General features: G+C 40.2%; 1 protein-coding gene across 5 annotated transcripts in view; it reads left to right on the top strand.

Annotated features, from left to right (window-relative positions):
• Fgd4 (FYVE, RhoGEF and PH domain containing 4) overlaps nucleotides 1-18,245 on the top strand; it is a 181,344-nt gene that overhangs the window by 58,396 nt on the left and 104,703 nt on the right. The window contains exon 1 of one of the 5 annotated variants that reach the window (XM_021209745.2): nucleotides 14,260-14,422. The exons of the other annotated variants lie outside the window; for them this stretch is intronic. The gene's annotated coding sequence lies outside the window, so the exon portion shown is untranslated. Of the gene's footprint in view, nucleotides 1-14,259; nucleotides 14,423-18,245 lie in introns of those variants that run through there. 5 annotated transcript variants of the gene reach the window in all.

Here is an 18,245-nt window from a genome sequence, read left to right as displayed (position 1 = left end):
GAGGCAGGTGGATTTCTGAGTTCGAGGCCAGTCTGGTCTACAGAGTGAGTTCCAGGACAGCCAGGGCTACACAGAGAAACCCTGACTCTAGAAAGAAAGAAAAAGAAAGAAAGAAAGAAAGAAAGAAAGAAAGAAAGAAAGAAAGAAAGAAAGAAAGAAAGAAAGAAAGAAAGAAAGAAAGAAAGATCCACAAAGGTCAGGACACATAGTCATGTTTGATCCCTATGGCCCTCAAGAGTGATATAGTTGGTATGGCCCAAGGAACTGTGAACTTAGGGAAGAAATGAGCAGAACTTTGTATAAATATCCCCAGGAGCCTAGGTATGAGCCACATTTTTATATTGAGTTCCATATAGAAACTCAGTGATTCAACAGCCATATTAGAAGGATTTTGAATTTAATTTTTAGATTTAATTTAAAAGATATCTTCTAGTTTGCTGCTGGTAACTCTAATGTTCTGGTAACTCTAGTTCTAAAATGCTGGTAACTCTAGTATTTTAAACCTTAATCTTTGGGCTAGAGAGAGGGCTCAGTAGTTGAGGAAACTTGTTGCTATTTTATCAGGTCTAGATGTGTTTCCTAGCACTCACACGGCTACTGACAGCTCTCTGTAACTCCAGTTCTGGTGAATTTGGCTTCCTCTGACCTCCGTGGACACCAGCACGCACATGGTGCACATGTATACATGCAGGCAAACACTTACACATATTTTAAAAAGGAACTTTAAACTTGAGTCTCAGCCACCTGTTTAGTGTCCCATGCTGATGTCAACAGTGAGTTATATTTTAGTAGTCGTGACCTTGTTTACTTATATGGGACTGTATTGAATTTAAGCAATGATTAATGTGCAATCAAAAATGTTGCATACATCAGTGCTGTATAAGTTGTATAATCCTTAGGAGACTAACAACTACAGAAAATGAACCTCTGTTTTTAGCATTGCTGTTATGGGTAGCAATATATAGAAAAATTGACAGAATAATATTGAGAAAATTTCATGTGTTTTTATAACTGGTCTATCAGATAAGACTCTAATGGTAAAAATGTGTTCGGGAGTGTTGTTTAAAGTTGGCTATCTGCATCCTTGACCTTATTTCTCATTACAAAGACAATGTTGGAAAATGTTATCTAGATAGTTTTACTAATTTTCTCTCCTTGGGAATTTCTTTATTACTATGCCATAGTACTGATCATATCAAGAGAAACTATGATTGACAGTATCATTATATGACAGAAGGGATGAAGAAATAAATAAATAAATAAGGATGCTAATTGGTTACATTTTTAGATATGTTTTTTTTCACATCCTTACTGAAGCCTTATAACAAATTTTGCAGCATGGGTGAATGAAATGGATTAGCAGGGAAAAGCACTTTCAGTCAACCCTGAGAACCCAGTATCTGTCTCTAGATAATCAGCCCTTGCAGGTTGTTCTCTGACCTCCATAGTATGTATGTCCAAGCACATGTGCATATGCATGTGCGCACATGTACACACACACAGTCAATCAATAGATAAATGTAAAAATAAATTTTTGTGGCCAGTACAAAAGGCTTTAGTGGCTACTGTTTACCCAGCTAGTGCTCTTGGAGAAGAGAGAGAATATTTAGAAGGCATTTGGATCAGGCAGCCAGTAAAACCCAGAGAAATGAAAGCTGTTCCTTTAGTGTCCTAAGTTAGTACTATTGGCTATAATTTATCCTTTGTTTCACCTGATAAGAGCAAAACCTACATTTTATTTTTTTAAAGGCCTGCAGAAGGCTTCTCTGAGACCTGTGTTTTTATTTCAGAGTTGGGTTAAATATAATTTCCTGTCAAAATTTCTGCAAAAAGTAAGTTTTATTGATTTCCTTCTCAAAACCCCAATGACTGTTGGGAACTTATTTAAAATACAGAAGGGAAAAAATAGGAGTGGAAAGGCAAGCAGGAGCAGAGCCCACAAGCCTCCGGGGGAAGGAATGTAGGCTTTATCCCAAGTGGCCTGATTAGCCCTGGCCTGTGAGTATTGTGACACTGTAGAGACTTGCAAACCTAACAGAGTCCCTCTCTATAAATTGTGAAGAAATGCTGTTTTTCTGCTTTTGCTACCTGAGGAAATCCTGCACATCCTTCCAGACTCTCTTCAAACTTCAGTGGAGGTGCATTAGCCCAACACTGGGGAACAAAAACAGAAGTGGAAAGGGAGTTTGAAGTGTACTTCGCAGTGGAGGGACTGTCTACAGCCCTCACATCTGTCAGCTATCCAAAGAGGACAAAATCAAAGCCAACAGCTATTCAGAGAAACAACAAAAACAGTGGGGGGTTGGTCAGGTGACTAAGCACATGGCTAGGAAGTAAGGAGAAGCTGGCTGGCTAAAATGGGAAAGCATAAATAGGTAGACTGGTGGAAATATATATAGGATGGTAGACTGGTAGACTATATTCTAGTTGTATTCAATTTTTTTGTGATTATCCCATTTTAAGCATTTTATATTTTAATAATTTTTGTTATGATAATACTATAACAATAATTTTTGCTATAATAACTTCACTTTAAACCTTTTACCTTATTTTTATTGAAAATATTTTTTCAGTTTATTCTTTTTATTAACTCATACACAACTACTTGCCTTCTGGTTTGTTGAAGCAGTAAGTCAGACAACACTTGTCACAGCAACGCCTGTCAAAGTGGCTTCCCCTGAGAACTCCAGCACCACACTCATCAGAAGGACACTCTGGATGAGGTCAACTGATTTGGCCATTTTCATCCACCTTATAGAATTTCAGCAGAGCCAACCTAACATCTTCCTCTTATGCTTACTCTTCTTGGGAATGGTGTAAGACTTCTTCCTTTTCTTAGCACCACCAGGAAGACTCAACACAAGATGAAGGGTGAACTCCTTTTGAATGTCATAGTCCAACAAGTATGGTCATCTTCCAGCTGCTTATACCAGCGAAGATCATCCTGTGCTGATCAGGAGGAATTCCTTCCTTATCCTGGGTCTTGGCCTTTACACTTTCTATAGTGTCCAGGGGTTCAACCTCGAACATAGTGGTCTTCCCCAGAATGGTCTTCACAAAAATCTGCTTCCTGGCAGAGGCTCTACCCCTGATGGCAGATTGGAAAGGAAGAAAAATAACTTTTTTTTATATAGTATATTCTGATTATGGTTTCCTCTCTCCCATCTCCTCCAAGATTTATCCCCACCAATTCAACATTATACTTTCTTTTTCTTTCTCTTTTGAAACTAAACAAGCCAATAAAAGAACAAACAAACCAGAATAAAACAAAGCAAACAGACAAACAGAAAAGAAAAATACAAAACAAAAGCACAAAACACACACACGTACACAGGCACATAAAACCCATAAAAACACAAATTAGGCACCATAATAAATAAACAGAAAAAGCATTATGAGACAGAATATCTCCAAAAATACATTTAGTTCATTTTGTGTGTGTGTGTGTGTGTGTGTGTGTGTGTGTGTGTGTGTGCGTGTGTGTGTTGGCCATGTACTGCTGGATATGGGACCTCCCTAAGTGTATACCCTACGCAGTGAGACTCCTTGGAGAAAGCTCCTTTTACTTTGTGAGTTGGTGTTCAATTAGACCTAGGTTCTGGGTTAGGGATGCAGCACATGCGCATGTCCTCTCTCAGGTGGGACACCATTTGGATTAGATGTGAGCATGCTGCCACAGTCTCTGAGTTCATATGTGCTTCAGTCCTGTTCTGTCTGAAAGGCACTGTTTCTGTGATGTCTTCCAGCCTCCTTTTCCACATTTCCCCCTGAGCCCTGAAGGGAGGGGTTTGATGTAGACATTCCATGTAGGATTGAGTACTCCAAGGCCTCTTACTCTGCACATTGTCCAGTTGTTTGTCTCTGTACTTGTTCCCGTGTACTGAAGGAGGAAGCTTCTCTGATGGTGGCTGAGTAAAGTGGGTAGAGCAGAATGTCCTTATGAGTCGTTTTCTCTCCCTCCCTCCCTCCCTCCCTCCCTCCCTCCCTCCCTCCTTTCCTTCTTATGTTTGTATGTAATTATTTTGTTTTCTCCTAGGCCCATACCTAACTAGTCTCAGGTTCTTGTCTACCACAGCAGTGATAGGAATGGGTTCCGGCTCATGGAGTGGGCCTGAAATCCAATCAGATAGTGGTTGGTTCCTGTGACTGTTGGCACCAGCATATCATACAGGTAGGTCACCATTGTAGATTTCAGAGTTTGTAGTTGGGTTGGTGTTTACATTTTTCCTCAGGTAGTGTGCACAGTACCTTCCAGTACCATGAACACTAGTCAGTAAGGGGTGAGAAAGCTCTAGGTAGGTGCCAGCTTGACTTATTTCCGTTCAGTGAGTTAGGTATTGCCTTTAGCAATAGGAACCAGTCATCAGTTAATTTTGTAAAGTCACCAATACTCTTCACAGTAGCCCGAGTTGTTTGGGGTTTCCACGGGACCATTTGACTAGTTGGTTAATTATATGGAACCTATTCCTGATAGTGAAGGTTTCACTTGGTGATGAGAGATGTCTAGTTAGGGCTTTGTCTTTTCCGTTACTTGTTGGTTCCATTTAGATTTCTTCATATATGTATATATTTTAAGATGCTTATTCTATGTTAGATTTCCATCTGATCTCTCAAATTATGTACTCCTTCCCCTACCTTAGTTTCTTCCCTTCCCACTAGTCCCTTACACTATACCTAACCTCTCTAGTTCTATGGATGGTAGTGTGCATATCTGTGGGGTGGTGAGCACAGATAGCCTGGTCCCGGGTGGAGCAAAGGTCTGGAACCCTGGAGCCCTGGCAGGAGGTGATTTCCACCTACAGGAGTCCGGCCACACCTCCTGGGCACCTGGCCCCTGTCACAGCCTCCTACAGCCCCCCTGCAGAGAGGTAGGAGTGGCTGCACCAAGCCCTCCCACATGCAAATAAGGTTTCCCCAAACACTCAGTCCAAGCCAATGAGAAGTACCCGCTGTCAAACCCCGAATCATCCCCAGAGCTGTATATAAGTCCATCCAGGGAATCAAACGCTTTTTCCAGTTTCTGGCTTTTATAAAAAGAGTAGAAATGAATGTGGTTATGCACAAATGTCTCTGGAGTAGAAAGAAGTGACCTTTGGGTATATCTAAGATCAGAATAGATGGTTCTTGAATGAGATCTATTCCCAGCTTCCTGGAGAAAGGCCAGGACAACTTCCATAGTGGCTATACAAGCTTGCAATCCCACCAGCAGTGAATGAGTAGTCCCCTTGTCTTACATTGTCACCAGCATAATCTGTCATTTGTTTTATTCATCTTGGCTATTACTGTTGTAGTAGCTTTGATTTGCATTTTCCTGATGACTGAGGAAGTTTCCTGATTTCCTTATGTGGTTTGTTTGTTATTTTTAGCCAGTGGTTTCATCTTTTGAGAACTCCCCATTTAGTCCTATAGCTCACTTTTTAGCTAGGTTGTTTTCTTGATGTCTTTTTTGTTGTTAATTCTTTAAATATTTTAGATATTCACCCTCTATTGGATTGTAATTGGTAAGATCCTTTTCTATTCTGTAGCCTGTGAATTTGTCCAAATACTGGTGTTGTTTGCCATATGGAAGCTTTTCAGTTTCATGAGGTTCCACTTATTAATGTTGCTGGTGATGCCTGTGCTTTTGGTGTCCTTCAGGAAGCCTTTTCCTGGGCTAATGCAGTCAAGATTAATCCTCACTTTCTCGTCTGTCAGATTCAGTGATTCTGGCCTAATGTTAAGGTCCTTGTCCATCTGGAGTTGAGTTTTGTGCAAGGTAATGAATATGGATGTGTTTAGATTCTTCTACATGCAGCCGTCTGTGTTGACCAACACCATTTATTGAAGATGCTGTCTTGTTTTCCAGCATAACTTTTTTACTTCTTTATAAAAAAATCATGTGTCCATAAGTAAGTGGACTTACATCTTCATCGTAGGATCCATTGGTCAGTGTGTTTGTTTATACATCAGTACTAGGCTATTTGCTTAGTACAAGAGATACTATACCTCTGCAGCCCAGTTTAAGATCGGCGATGGTGATGCCCCCAGGGGTTCTTTAATAGTCAGGGTTGTTTTAGCTATTCTCTCTCTCTCTCTCTCTCTCTCTCTCTCTCTCTCTCTCTCTCTCTCTCTCTCTCTGTGTGTGTGTGTGTGTGTGTGTGTGTGTTTACATATGAAGCTGAATATTGTGTTGGAAATTTGATGGGGATTGTACTGAATCTGTAGGATGCTTTTGGTAGGATGGCCATTTTACTATATTTATGCTACCAATCCATGCACATGGGGGAATCTTTCCGTCTTATATGTTCTTTAATTTCTTTCTCCAGTGTTTTAAATAATTCATTGTACAACTCTTTCACGTGCTCAGTTAAAATTACCCCTAGATAATTTGTGTGGCTGTTGTGAGAGGTGCTGTTTCCCTGATGTCTCTCTCAGTCTGTTGTCATTTGTATGTAGGAAAGCTGCTGATTTTGTGTCCTGCTACTTTGTTGCAAGTGTTTATCAGCCGTAGACGTTTCCTGGTGTCACTTATGTATAAAATCATAGCTGCAAATGAAGATGCTTTGACTTCTTCCCTTCCTATTTGTCCCCTCTTGATCTTCAGTTGTTTTATTGCTATAGTCAGGACTTAGGTTTATATTGAATAGGTGTGGTGAAAGTCGATATCCTTGTCTTGTTAGTAGAAATGCTTTCAGTTTTTCTCCAATTAAATTAATGTTGGCTGTGGACTTCCTGTTATCTGCCTTTGTTATGTTGGGGCATGTCCTGTGCACATCTAGTCTCTACTCAAATATTATCAAGGCGCGATGTTGGATTTTATCAAAGGTCTTTTCTCTAATGAGATGATCATGTGTTCTTTGTTGTTGTTGTTTTTAGTGTGCTTATATGGCAGGCAGCTGACATTTATCAATTTACATGTGTCGATCATTCTTGCATCTCTGGGAACAAGCGTACTTGGTCATGATGGGTGTGGTCTTTTTTTAATGTGTTTTTGTATTTGGTTTACAAGTTTTTTCTGTTTTGTTTGTTTGTTGTTGTTGTTTTGAGAATTTTTGCATCTGTTTTCACAAAGGAAATTAGTAATGTTCTGTCTTTGCTGGATCTTTGTATGGTTTAGGTATCAGGGTAACTGTGGCCTCATTAAAAGAATTGGTAATGCTCCTTCTGTTTCTGTTTTGAGGAATAATTAAAGAGCATTAGCATTAGTTCTTACTTGAAAGGCTGGTAGAATTCTGAATTCATCTGTCCCTGGACACGTGTGTGTGTGTGTGTGTGTGTGTGTGTGTGTGTGTGTCTTTTAATTAGTGCTTCTATTTAAGTAGGGTTTTGTGTCAGTTTAAATTGCTTATCTGATCCTGTTTTAACTTTGGTAAGTCCTATATATCAAGCAATTTATCTTTTGTTTTGTTTTGTTTTTCAGTTTGGCAATGAACAGATTTTAAAGTATATCTGTATGATTCTCTGGATGTCTCAGTGTCTGTTTGGATGCCCCTCCTTTTGTCTCTAATTTCATCACTTTGGAACTTCTTTTTTAGTTAATTTAGCTAAGAGCTTATTGATCTTACTGGGTTTTGTTTTGTTTTGTTTTTTCTTTTTTCTCAAAGAAACAGTTCTTTGTCTCACTAATTTTTGTACTGTGTTTTGTTTGTTATTGCTTTTTCTACTTTAATGATTTCAGCCCTTAGTTAGATTATTTCTAGTCTTCTACTTTGGGGTATTACTTCTGTTTTTCTCCTCCCACCCCAGTCTTTCATGTGTGCTATTAAGTTGCTAATGTGAGATGTTTCCAATATTCTTATGTAGGTACGGAGTGCATTGAGCTTGTACTTAGGACCACCTTCATTGTGTCCTGTAGGTTTGTTGTCTTTAGTTCTATCATGATTTCTGTCTTGATCCATTTTTAATTCAGTAACAAGTTGGTCAGTTTCTGTGTGTCTGTGTACTTTCTGTCTTTTCTCTTCTCATTAATGATCAGCTTTAACCTGTGGTAGTCAGATAGGAAGCAGGGTTATTTTAATGTTCCAATGTCTGTTGAGACTTCCTTTTTGTCAATGTTGGAGAACATTACACAACCTGCTAATAATCTTCTTTAGGTGAATTGTTCTGTAAATATCTTTTGGGTCATTTGTTTATGATGTTATTTGACTCTAGATTTATCTGTTTAGATTTGTCTGGCTGACCTATCTATTGGTGAGATTTGGGTCACCCACTATTTGTATAAGAGTCAATATGTGATTTTAGCTATAGTTGTGTTTCTAAATTTGGCTGTCATAGTTTTTGGTGCATATACATTTAGAATTGTAGTGTCCTTTTGGTCAATTTTTTTGATGTATATAAGGTCTTTCCCTATCTGTTATGATTGGTTTTGGTCTAAACCTTATTTTGTAGATATAATAATATACCTGCCTGCTTCTTGCATCCATTGCTTATAAAATCTTTTTTCTGTCCTTTTACCCTGAGGTTATAATAAGTTGTGTTTCTTGAATGCAGCAGGGCAATGAATCCTGTTTCCTAATCCAATTTGTCAGTCTGTGCCTTTTTATTGGAGAATTGAGACCTTAGTTGTTGAGAATTATCAATGATCATTGTTTATCAATTTTGTTATTTTGTTGTTATCACGTAAGTCCCATCCCACCTTGTTTTTTTTCTGAGATGTAGTTAACTTCCTTGAGTTGAAGTTTCCCTTCTGTACAGCAGGCTTTAAGGGTAGATAGTGCTGAAATTTATGTATAGTGGGTTCTCAGGCGATGTCTGCTGGCCTTGAGGGCTGGGATAATAGTGAGCATGGAGAAGGAAGGTAGTAGAGAAAGATCTGTATGATCCATTGGAGTTGGGGGACGGGTGGGAAGAGAGACTTCAGCAGGTTGTCTAGGGAGGAAAAGAGGGCTGGGAGGGTGGGGATCTGCAGTTAGCCTACCTGCTTTCCTGGCAGCAATGTATCTGCAGTTTTAACTGAACATATCAACTAAAGAGGCAATAGACTATGTGAATGAAAAAACAAAAACAAAAACAAAAACAAAACAGAAGTGAAATGAAAAGGAAAGGAAAGAACATGACTATTCCTAGGTATAGTGGAAGAGGAGATTTAGTATAGAAAAAAGGGACAGCATAGCCAGAGGCAGAGACATCTGGGAGAGTCCATCCTGAACATGACCCTGGGCCATGTGAGGAGAGGGGGAGGGAAGAGGAGCCACCAACCTAGAGGGGGGAGCCTAGGCCAAGGGACTCACCTAGAGAGTAGAGTAGCCAAAATGGCTTGATTATATAAGGAAGGGCAGCTGGGGAAAGGGCAGCCCAGCTCCTGGGTAGAAGGTTAGGTATGCCAGCTATAGCCTATAACTGGTAGGGACTGAGGGATGCTGGGAGAACCTCTCGGCCAGGCCTGCTTTGATATACTAGTCACCTCAGCCATTTGTCCAAGGGTTTGAGACTTAACATACACTTTTATTTTAAATTTATTTAAACTAAAATAATAGATATTCAAGGGTAAGTTCTTTTTGAAGATTTATGCAAAAACAATTTAGTACAAAAAATGCAAACAGAGAATTTGCTGGCTTATATTTAAGGATTTCCAGGCCTTATTTTATTAAGGTCCACAGACATGCAAAGTGGAGATTGATTCTTGCACTTTTTAACTGTATTATTTTTAACTTCCAAGAGAACTGCTTTAATACCAAAGCTATTTGGTGTCATTATATTGTTATTAGAATATTAATAAATATAAAATAGATTGAGATTGTTGGGATTCAGGAATCACCTCACAAACTACACGAATACCGATCTCAGTCAAACAGGGAGAGTTCATTGAGCATACACCCCGCGACTGATTGACCAGGGGCATGGTCCAGATTTAGGAACTGAACCATGACACTGACTTAAGATCCTAAAGGGATTTTATGTGCAAAATCTACAAATATCTGTGCCAAGTTATTTCAGCAATCAGGATTTAGGGGATTTCCTTAGAAACATGCCTTTGTTGTACACTTATCCCGCTCCCATTGGTTGGGGTATTCAACAGTGGCAGGGGACTTGTCTAATATTCAATATTAATATAACTTATCTACCAGGATGGGATTTATCTAATATTCATATCTTAGCTTGTCTACCAGGATGTCAGTCACCCATGTAAATGTCTCTTTCTGCCAAGTAGGATGCCAGTTCCCAGGAAGGTCTTGGGAACTTGACCACTGCTCAGAATGGAAGTCTTATTCCAAACAGTTTCTTTTATTGGTGCAGGTATCTCTCTTATGTTGGGGTCCATCCCGGGGGCAGCTTATACCATAAAAGCTTATACATAGGTGCAGGAAGTGCTGCTGGGTGGTTGGTTCAGGTCTATGTTTATTGAGGTTAAACAGTTCTACTGACTTCTATTATGGTTGCTTTTCAATAGCACAGAACATAACAGAACATGTACTTAGTCTTGGCATTAGAAAGTTTCCTTATAATGCCAAGCTAGCCAGGTAACAGTTATCTAGGCCTTAATATTTTACCTAGGCCCAACGGAGATTATATTTGTACTATAGAAACAGGAATTTCTCTCAGTTAAACAACATTTGAAAATAAGAGAATTTTCCTTCTCAAGTGAAAATCAAGCCTTCCATTATGTTTCCTATTATCATTTTTATCTGAACAAAATTAAGTACTAACATCCACATGGTATAATTTTCCTTTATTGCTAAGATATGTTTATTAATAATTTATCAAAGTTGGCTTATTATATTACATTACACTTAATACATGGAAGTTTTTAAAAATATTATTTTATTTTTAATTTGTTTTTTTACACTCTATATTCCATTCCTTGCCCCCCCATCCACCCTCCAACTGCTCCACATACCACACTTCCTCCCCACCCCACTCTGTCTCCAAGTGGATGTCCCCACCCTCCACCCCACCTGACCTCTAAACGTGCTGCGGCCTCCAGTCTCTTGAGGGTTAGGTGCTTCATCTCTGAATGAACACAGACCTGGCAGTCTTCTACTGTACATGTGTTGGGGGCCTCATATCAGCTGGTGTATGCTGCCTGTTTGGTGGTCCAGTGTTTGAGAGATCTCAGGGGTCCAGATTAATTGAGATTGCTGGTCCTTGTACAGGATCACCCTTATTCTCAGCTTCTTTCAACCTTCCTTAATTCAACAACAGGGGTCAGCTGCTTCTGACCATTGGTTGGGTGCAAATATCTGCATCTGACTCTTTCAGCTGCTTGTTGGTCTTTCGGAGGGCAGTCACGATAGACCCCTTTTTGTGAGTGCTCCATAGCCTCAGTAATAATGTCAGGCCTTGGGACCTCCCCTTTAGCTGGATCCCACTTTGGGCCTGTCGCTGGGCCTTATTTTCCTCAGGCTCCTCTCCATTTCCATCCCTGTAATTCTTTCAGACAGGAACAATTATGGATCAGAAATGTGACTATGGGATGGGAACCCCATCCCTCAACTGATGCTATCTTCCTGCTGGAGGTAGGCTCTATATGTACCCTCTCCCTACGGTCAGGCGTTTCATCTAAGGTCCCTCCCTTTGAGTCCTGGGAGTCTCTGACCTCCCATATCTCTAGTGCATTCTGGGAGGTCCCCCAACCTCATATTTTCTAAGGTTGTCTGTTGACATTCTTTCTGCTGACCCTTGTGGCTTAAGTCCTTTTCCCTCACCCAATACCAGATCAGATTCCCCTCACCATACATAACCAATGTTCATATCTGTTCCTGAAGATGAGAAAGGCCATGAATGTACTAGACATTGAGATTCTGCTGTTACAAAACAATCAGCCTCCTATTGTTTTTGTCTTCTCTTTTTCATTGCTTTGCAAATCTTACTATGTAGCCCAGATGGCCTGAAACTCATGATCTCCTATCTCATCCTCATCATTGAATTTTTTAAAGAATAAATTGCTCTTATGTGATTTTTAACAAAGAAAGGATTTAAACATTAAGATAACTCTTTTATAGTATAATTGTGAATATTGACCATACATATTGCTCTTTAAGCTTCATTTGTACTTGAATTTTTTCAAACCTTATTTTTATTGATGGTTCTTAAATGCCAGAGTCCCAGGTGTGCTAAGCATGCTGTCTGCCACTGAAGTCTTAGTGTAACTTCACCTTGGATTAGCTGTCACTTTCCTGAGAATACTTTGCTTTTCTGGCTTTCATCTATAAAGGAAAAGTGAATGCAATTATCTTAACTTGTTACATTGGCTAGTTTGTTTGTTTGCTTGTTTGTTTTGTCCTGTTTTTGATAGAATATATCTGTGTGGGCCTGACTGTCCTGGAACTCACTGTGTAGATCAGGCTGCCCTAAAACTCAGAGATCTATCTGCCTGCCCCTGCCTCTTGAGTACTGGGATTAAGGGTATGCATCACTACCATCTAGTTTAAATTAACTTCTTAAAGCTTGTCATTTTATTTGTATGAACAGCCAACCTTTTAAAACTCATAAACCTCATTTTCCCTTCAGTAAAATGATGATGATAAATTTTTATAGTAAGGGTTTAATGAAAGTCTCATAGAAAGAAAGAGCCTAAGAAGCACCTGGCACAAAGTAAATGCTATTCACAGAAAAGAAAAGCAAACCTGAGTCTGTGATTTAAATTTTGCCATGGAGGCTTACAATATTTAGGAGACAGAAATATTTGACTTTGACAGTGGCAAAACTTGACCGGGCTCAGTGGTGGTGTAAGCTGGGCTATTTTTTTTTCCTGTGCAGTGAGATTTAAATAGACATGGTAGAATTTATATAGAAAATAAGGGAAATTCAGACATCTCTTTGGCTTCTCTTTAAGCAATGCTAAAAGGATGCAGCAGGTTACACTTATATATCTATGAGTTGTGTATTGTACATACAATACTAAGAGAAAAGGAACCACACACAGCTATTCCTCACAGTGAATCCTAGCACATGGTATGGGTTGGAGGGAAGAGAATGAGAAGGAAGTGGTATGGTTATATTTTAATTTAAAAGAATATAAATTTAAATATATATTAAAAAATTTCCATCTGCAGAAAACGAAAGTTATTCCTTAAATGCAAACAACCTGGAGAGAGAGAGAGAGAGAGAGAGAGAGAGAGAGAGAGAGAGAGAGAGAGAGAATGAATGAGAATGTGTGGTATGTGCATGTGTGTGTGTTGCTGACAGTTGATGTGTTAAACATATGCTGCACCATTAAGCCACATCTCCACTCATATTAGGCATACCTATAAACAATTATAATTCATGTTAAAATGATTGCCATGAAACCCTGTCAAGCAGGCATCGTTACTGAGTCCCTTGTGAATGAATAGCTCTGCTGAAAGAAGGGAGCAAACTTCTGGAACGTCATGCTTGATGTTTTTCTGCTGGGTTGTCAGGTGCCTTTGCCATGCAGTTGCATGCACAGTTAAGCATGCACTCAGAGCTTGTAGTGGCTGAGGCAGTCTGCAGTGAAGTATGGACCTTGACCAGGTTACCTGGGAGCTCATTAGAAATGAGCAGGGTGTGGAGGTGCACAGTGCAGGGAGGCAGTGGGCGAGGCCAGCAGTGACTTCAGAATGAGCCTGTTTACAAAAAAAAAAAAAAAAAAAAAAAAGTCTGGCTGGCTTGTCTCACGGCACAGCAGTGTGTGTGTGTGTGTGTGTGTGTGTGTGTAGTTTTCATGCATGCAAGGTGTGAAGGCCATTGCAAATGTGGGAAAAGGGTCGATTAATCTGTCATCCTTCTGTGGTATTATAAATACTTTAATTCAGACAGGTTGGGTATTTTTTTAAATTTATTTTCAGTTCTTCAAGGCTGGAAGAAAAAAATTAAAGTCCTTTCCCAATTATGTAACGTATATATTATGATGAGCAGTAAATATTTTTACCAGCTCATCTTCTGAAATAAGACATTTCTTTTCAGGAAATTGTTTTGTGCTATTTAGTAATTCTGCACAGTTTATTCTCCAAAATCAGTGTTCTGTGCTAAAAAATAAAGTTACAGTAACAAAATGGCACTTGAGGTCCATTCAACTTGAGATGTTAATCTTAGTTTCCAGATCTCAAATCTGTAGCTGCTTTTGTTGGGGGCAGCAACTCAGGAGAGGAGCAGCTGTGTTCCTGCAGCCTGTCCCGAGGACTGTTGGGTTTCTAAGCCATCCCATTCTCAAAGCCATCCCGTTCTCAATTGTACTTGAAGTTTCTGTGCTGCTCCACTGCTTATTTCACTGTTATAAGTAGATGTCTCTCCATTCTCATCGACTCCTTCCCTTGAGCAACTCAGCAGCAGCCCAACCCCCAGGGAGGTGTAGCAAGTAATACATGGGTTGTCCTTACACAGTGAGGTCTAAGAATGCAGCAGTCCGCAGTACATCAGCAGAACTCCAGCCACTTCCCCACTATTAAGCCAAGAGATTTTAAACACATGAGCAGAGGAAAGTCAGATATTTTCTTATTAAATCCGAGTGGATTGTTCCGTGGAGTCCGTGTCCACTGATGAGGTAAGTATGTGCATTTTCTAACGTACCTTTCCAGGTCGTTTTTACTGTGTGGACTGCTGATGAATCCGTGTGCCAGGCCGGAGTTTGGTTTTATTTAAAGTTAAAAATAAGCCTCATCTTCTTTTTTTCACCTACAGGATTAAAATAACTAGTCCATCACAGCATCTGCCTTTTTTAGGAAGCTTTCTCTCACTTAAGAAAATAAAAAATTGTCTGGTTAATAAAAAACAGAATCCAACGAAAAATCTCGTTCAGCTGCCAAGAGAAGGAGTGCAGAGGACAAAACCAGCTTCTCCTTTTGCTTCTGCTTCTGGTGTGAACAAAGTTTAGAAATGTTTCTGATGGAAAGAGGACGTGTTGGCCTGTGGGTCACACAAATTACGACAACCTCAGTATTGTCTAGATAAAGAATTCTGAGCGAGTTTCATGTTCCTTGTTTATGTATGTGAGATAGTGTCGTAGAGACACGGGTAAGGCTGTTGTTGCTTTATTTTGTTAGTGGTAGTGTTAAGTCCCTGTGGTTTCCATGCATATTCTAGAGAGTAAATTCATAAGAAACTAAGTCTTTTAAACAGAAATGAAATTCCACTGTAAAGTAAAAGCATAATCAGTTAGTCAGGCATGGTGGTGCACCCCCTTAATCCTAGCACTTAGGAGAGAGAGGCAGGCATATTTCTGTGAGCTCAAGGTCAGCCTGGTCTATGGAGCTTGTTTCAGGACAAAGAAACCCTGTCTCAAAAGACAAAAGCAAAATTGTAATCATGTGATAGGAAGTATTGCCTAAAAATATTGTTTTAAACGGAAATGCAAAGCTGGATCTATTAGCTGAACTGGAGGATTGCCATGGGTTTCCCCCAAGCTATATAGCAAGAGTGTGTCTCAGTGGCACCCTTCCCCATCCCCACCCCCAAAAAATCCAAACACCAGAACTTTGAAATCTGGCCAAGAAGTGACTTTGTAAAGCTTTAACCCCAGAGGCTTTAGGGTCAGCAGTTCAAGGCCAGCCTGTGTTACATGAGGCCTTGTCTCAGAGGAGGAGAGCCGACTGTTCCTCCAGAGGACCCAAGTTCAGTTTCCAGGATCCATGTCAAGCATTTTAAAATCTATCTGTAACTGCAGTCCAGCTCTACAGACTCCAACGCCTGCACTGCCCCTCCCCCCCACACAGTTGGAAAAGGAAATAGAGACAACTTTAAAAGAATGGTTGACATGGACTTATTTCTTCAGCTGTTTTCTTTCTGTTGTGGTATATCTAGAACCATATATGCTCCTGAAAAATGCCGGATGAAGGGGAACATAGCTGGGAATCCTCAAAGTTGCCAAAATTTTCTTACTTGTGGCAACTCTCATTCCTTCCTTCCAGGTCAGGGGACACATTGCAGAAGTCGGATGGGGCTATTCTACTACAGCTGTCCCTACCTCTGAAGGACCCCATGCCAAGCCCTGCTCCTCTCCCTCCCAGGCAGAAAGCAGACTCCTGCTTCCACTTCTCTTGTGTGGCATTCAGGGCTTCTGTAAGGGCACCCTGGTTGCTATAGTAACTCCACTTGTGAAATTTTAAAAGAAGAAATGCAGCAAAAGGGAAGCAACTTCTCTCCTTCCATCCGTTAAGTTCTGTTTTTCTTGAAATAACTTCTATCTTCAAGCAGTTTGGTATGGTTGGAGCAAATCTATGTTCCCTTCTGCAAGGTGGTTCTTGGGCAAAGGTACCAGTGTTGGAACTGAGACCGATGCCAGCATTGACAGCACTGTGGGGGAGGAGCATGGCAGCAGTGTGACCTTCATGGTGGCCTTTCACAAGAAACCTAACTGAAAGACAGTAGCATTTCCTCATATGTCAGTGGGTGATTTTATTTCTTTTAAATCATGTAAAGTAAATATGTGTATATGAATTTAGTGTACATTTTATCATATTTTGAGTTTCTTTCCTTCTTTCATTCTTTTTTTGGTTTTGTTTGCTTGGGTTGTTCTCATTGTTTGGTACTTTTGAGACAAGTTCTGGCTAGCCTGGGGTTGGATATGGAGACCGGGATGGCCTCAAATTTATAGCACAATCCTCCTGGAATTCTGGGCTTTGTTTGATCTTTTTAAATATAATTTAAATGTGTGTGGGTGTTTTGCTTGTATACCTGGTGCCTGAGGAGGCTGGGAGAGAGCATCCGACCCCCTGAGGAGGCCAGGAAAGAGCATCCGACCCCCTGAGGAGGCCGGGAGAGAGCATCTGATCCCCTGAGGTTAGAGTTGCAGTTGTTATGGATGTAATGTAGGTGCTGGGAACCAGAGCCAGTTCTTACGGAAGAGCAGCAATGCTCTTAACCATTGAGCCATCTCACCAGCCCATCTTAGCATTTTTAATGACTTTTAAAACTTTCCTTTTAGGGCTGGAGAGGTTGCTCAGTGCTTTAGAGCACCAACTGCTCTTCCAGAGGACCAAGGTTCAATTCCCAGCAACCACATGGTGACTCACAACTATCTGTAGTGGGATCTGATGCCCTCTTATGACACACAGGTGTACATGCAGATAGAGCACTCATATACATAAAATAAATAAATAAAATTTAAAAACAGACAAACAACAAACTTTCCTTTTTAAGCTTATAGCTGTGAGAAAACTTTTTTCACATAAAAAGTAAATAGTACAGAATGTACTGAATGAGTCGGTAGGACTATTGTGCAGTTCCTTTAAGAGGTAGTAAGTTGGTCTTGTTTCTTTGAACCTTAATTTTATTCATTTATTTCCTGTAGTGTGATGTGAGTTTGTGAGTGCAGGCAGCAGGTGCCGTGATGCACAGGTGGGGTCAGTGGACAACTCAGGAAGGTTTTCTCCTTCCACCATGGCATCTGTGCTGGAACTCAGTTCGTTAGGCTTGTACTGTGTTGTGGCTTAGATTGGTTGCCAACTTGACACACCTGGGAAAAGAGAACTTGGAGGCAGGGTCACAGGGGGCCTGCACTTTACATTACAATAGATGGTAAAAGACAAAATCTCAAGAATTATATTTATCTGTGTGTGCATGTACACAGATAAGTGCATGCATGCATCAGCACACATGAATGGGACATGTGAGTTAAGCCATGCAGCTCATTTTGGTTTGGAGAAGTGCATAAGGAAAGACAGAATGTGCAGATGACCACAGGCAGGGAAGTGGAGGCCAACAAGCCTAGCTGAAGCCTGTTTATAGAAAGTGGTTGGCTAGCATTTTAGCAGCTGGAAATTTAATTTGGAGAAACTTACCAGAAACACTAACTGGAAAATCAAATATAAAACAAATGAAAATTTACAAAGTCTGGAAAGATTTCCTCATAAAAAAGGATATATTTTTCTTTTTTGCAAAGAAGCAGTGACATACTACTAATAAATGGCTTTTTGCAAAATGGGTACATCATAGGTTTTGCTTTTCTTTTTCAGAAGTACTATGATCTCTTTCAATTCGTAGAACACTTCTGACACCAAACTTGAGCATCTTTCTCTAACACCGACTTTAATACTCCAACCTTTCCTTTGACACTAACCAGGTGTCCTCTATTTTAATGCTGATATTACGATCCCCTAGAGTTAGCCTCAGAACTCAGAGGTTAAATACACAGATCCACAAGACTGCTTCCCCTTCTGACCAGCTGGCTGTGGGGGAGGTTCTGTTACTTGCTAAGGTCCATGACTTGATAGAATGGCTCACAGAATCAGGAAAGTTCTATACTGTCAAAGTTACAATAAAGGCACAGAAGTGTGTCAGGACACGGGCTCCACCTCCTGACATGTGGGTATGCATACTCACCTCAAAGCTGTGGGAGATTGTCCTTGACAGGTTCAGTCATGTGGACA

This window comes from Mus pahari, chromosome 12 (genome assembly GCF_900095145.1).
Source record: "Mus pahari chromosome 12, PAHARI_EIJ_v1.1, whole genome shotgun sequence".
In the NCBI taxonomy this organism is placed as follows: Eukaryota; Metazoa; Chordata; class Mammalia; order Rodentia; family Muridae; genus Mus; species Mus pahari.
This window is presented reverse-complemented; position numbering and strand designations above follow the sequence as displayed.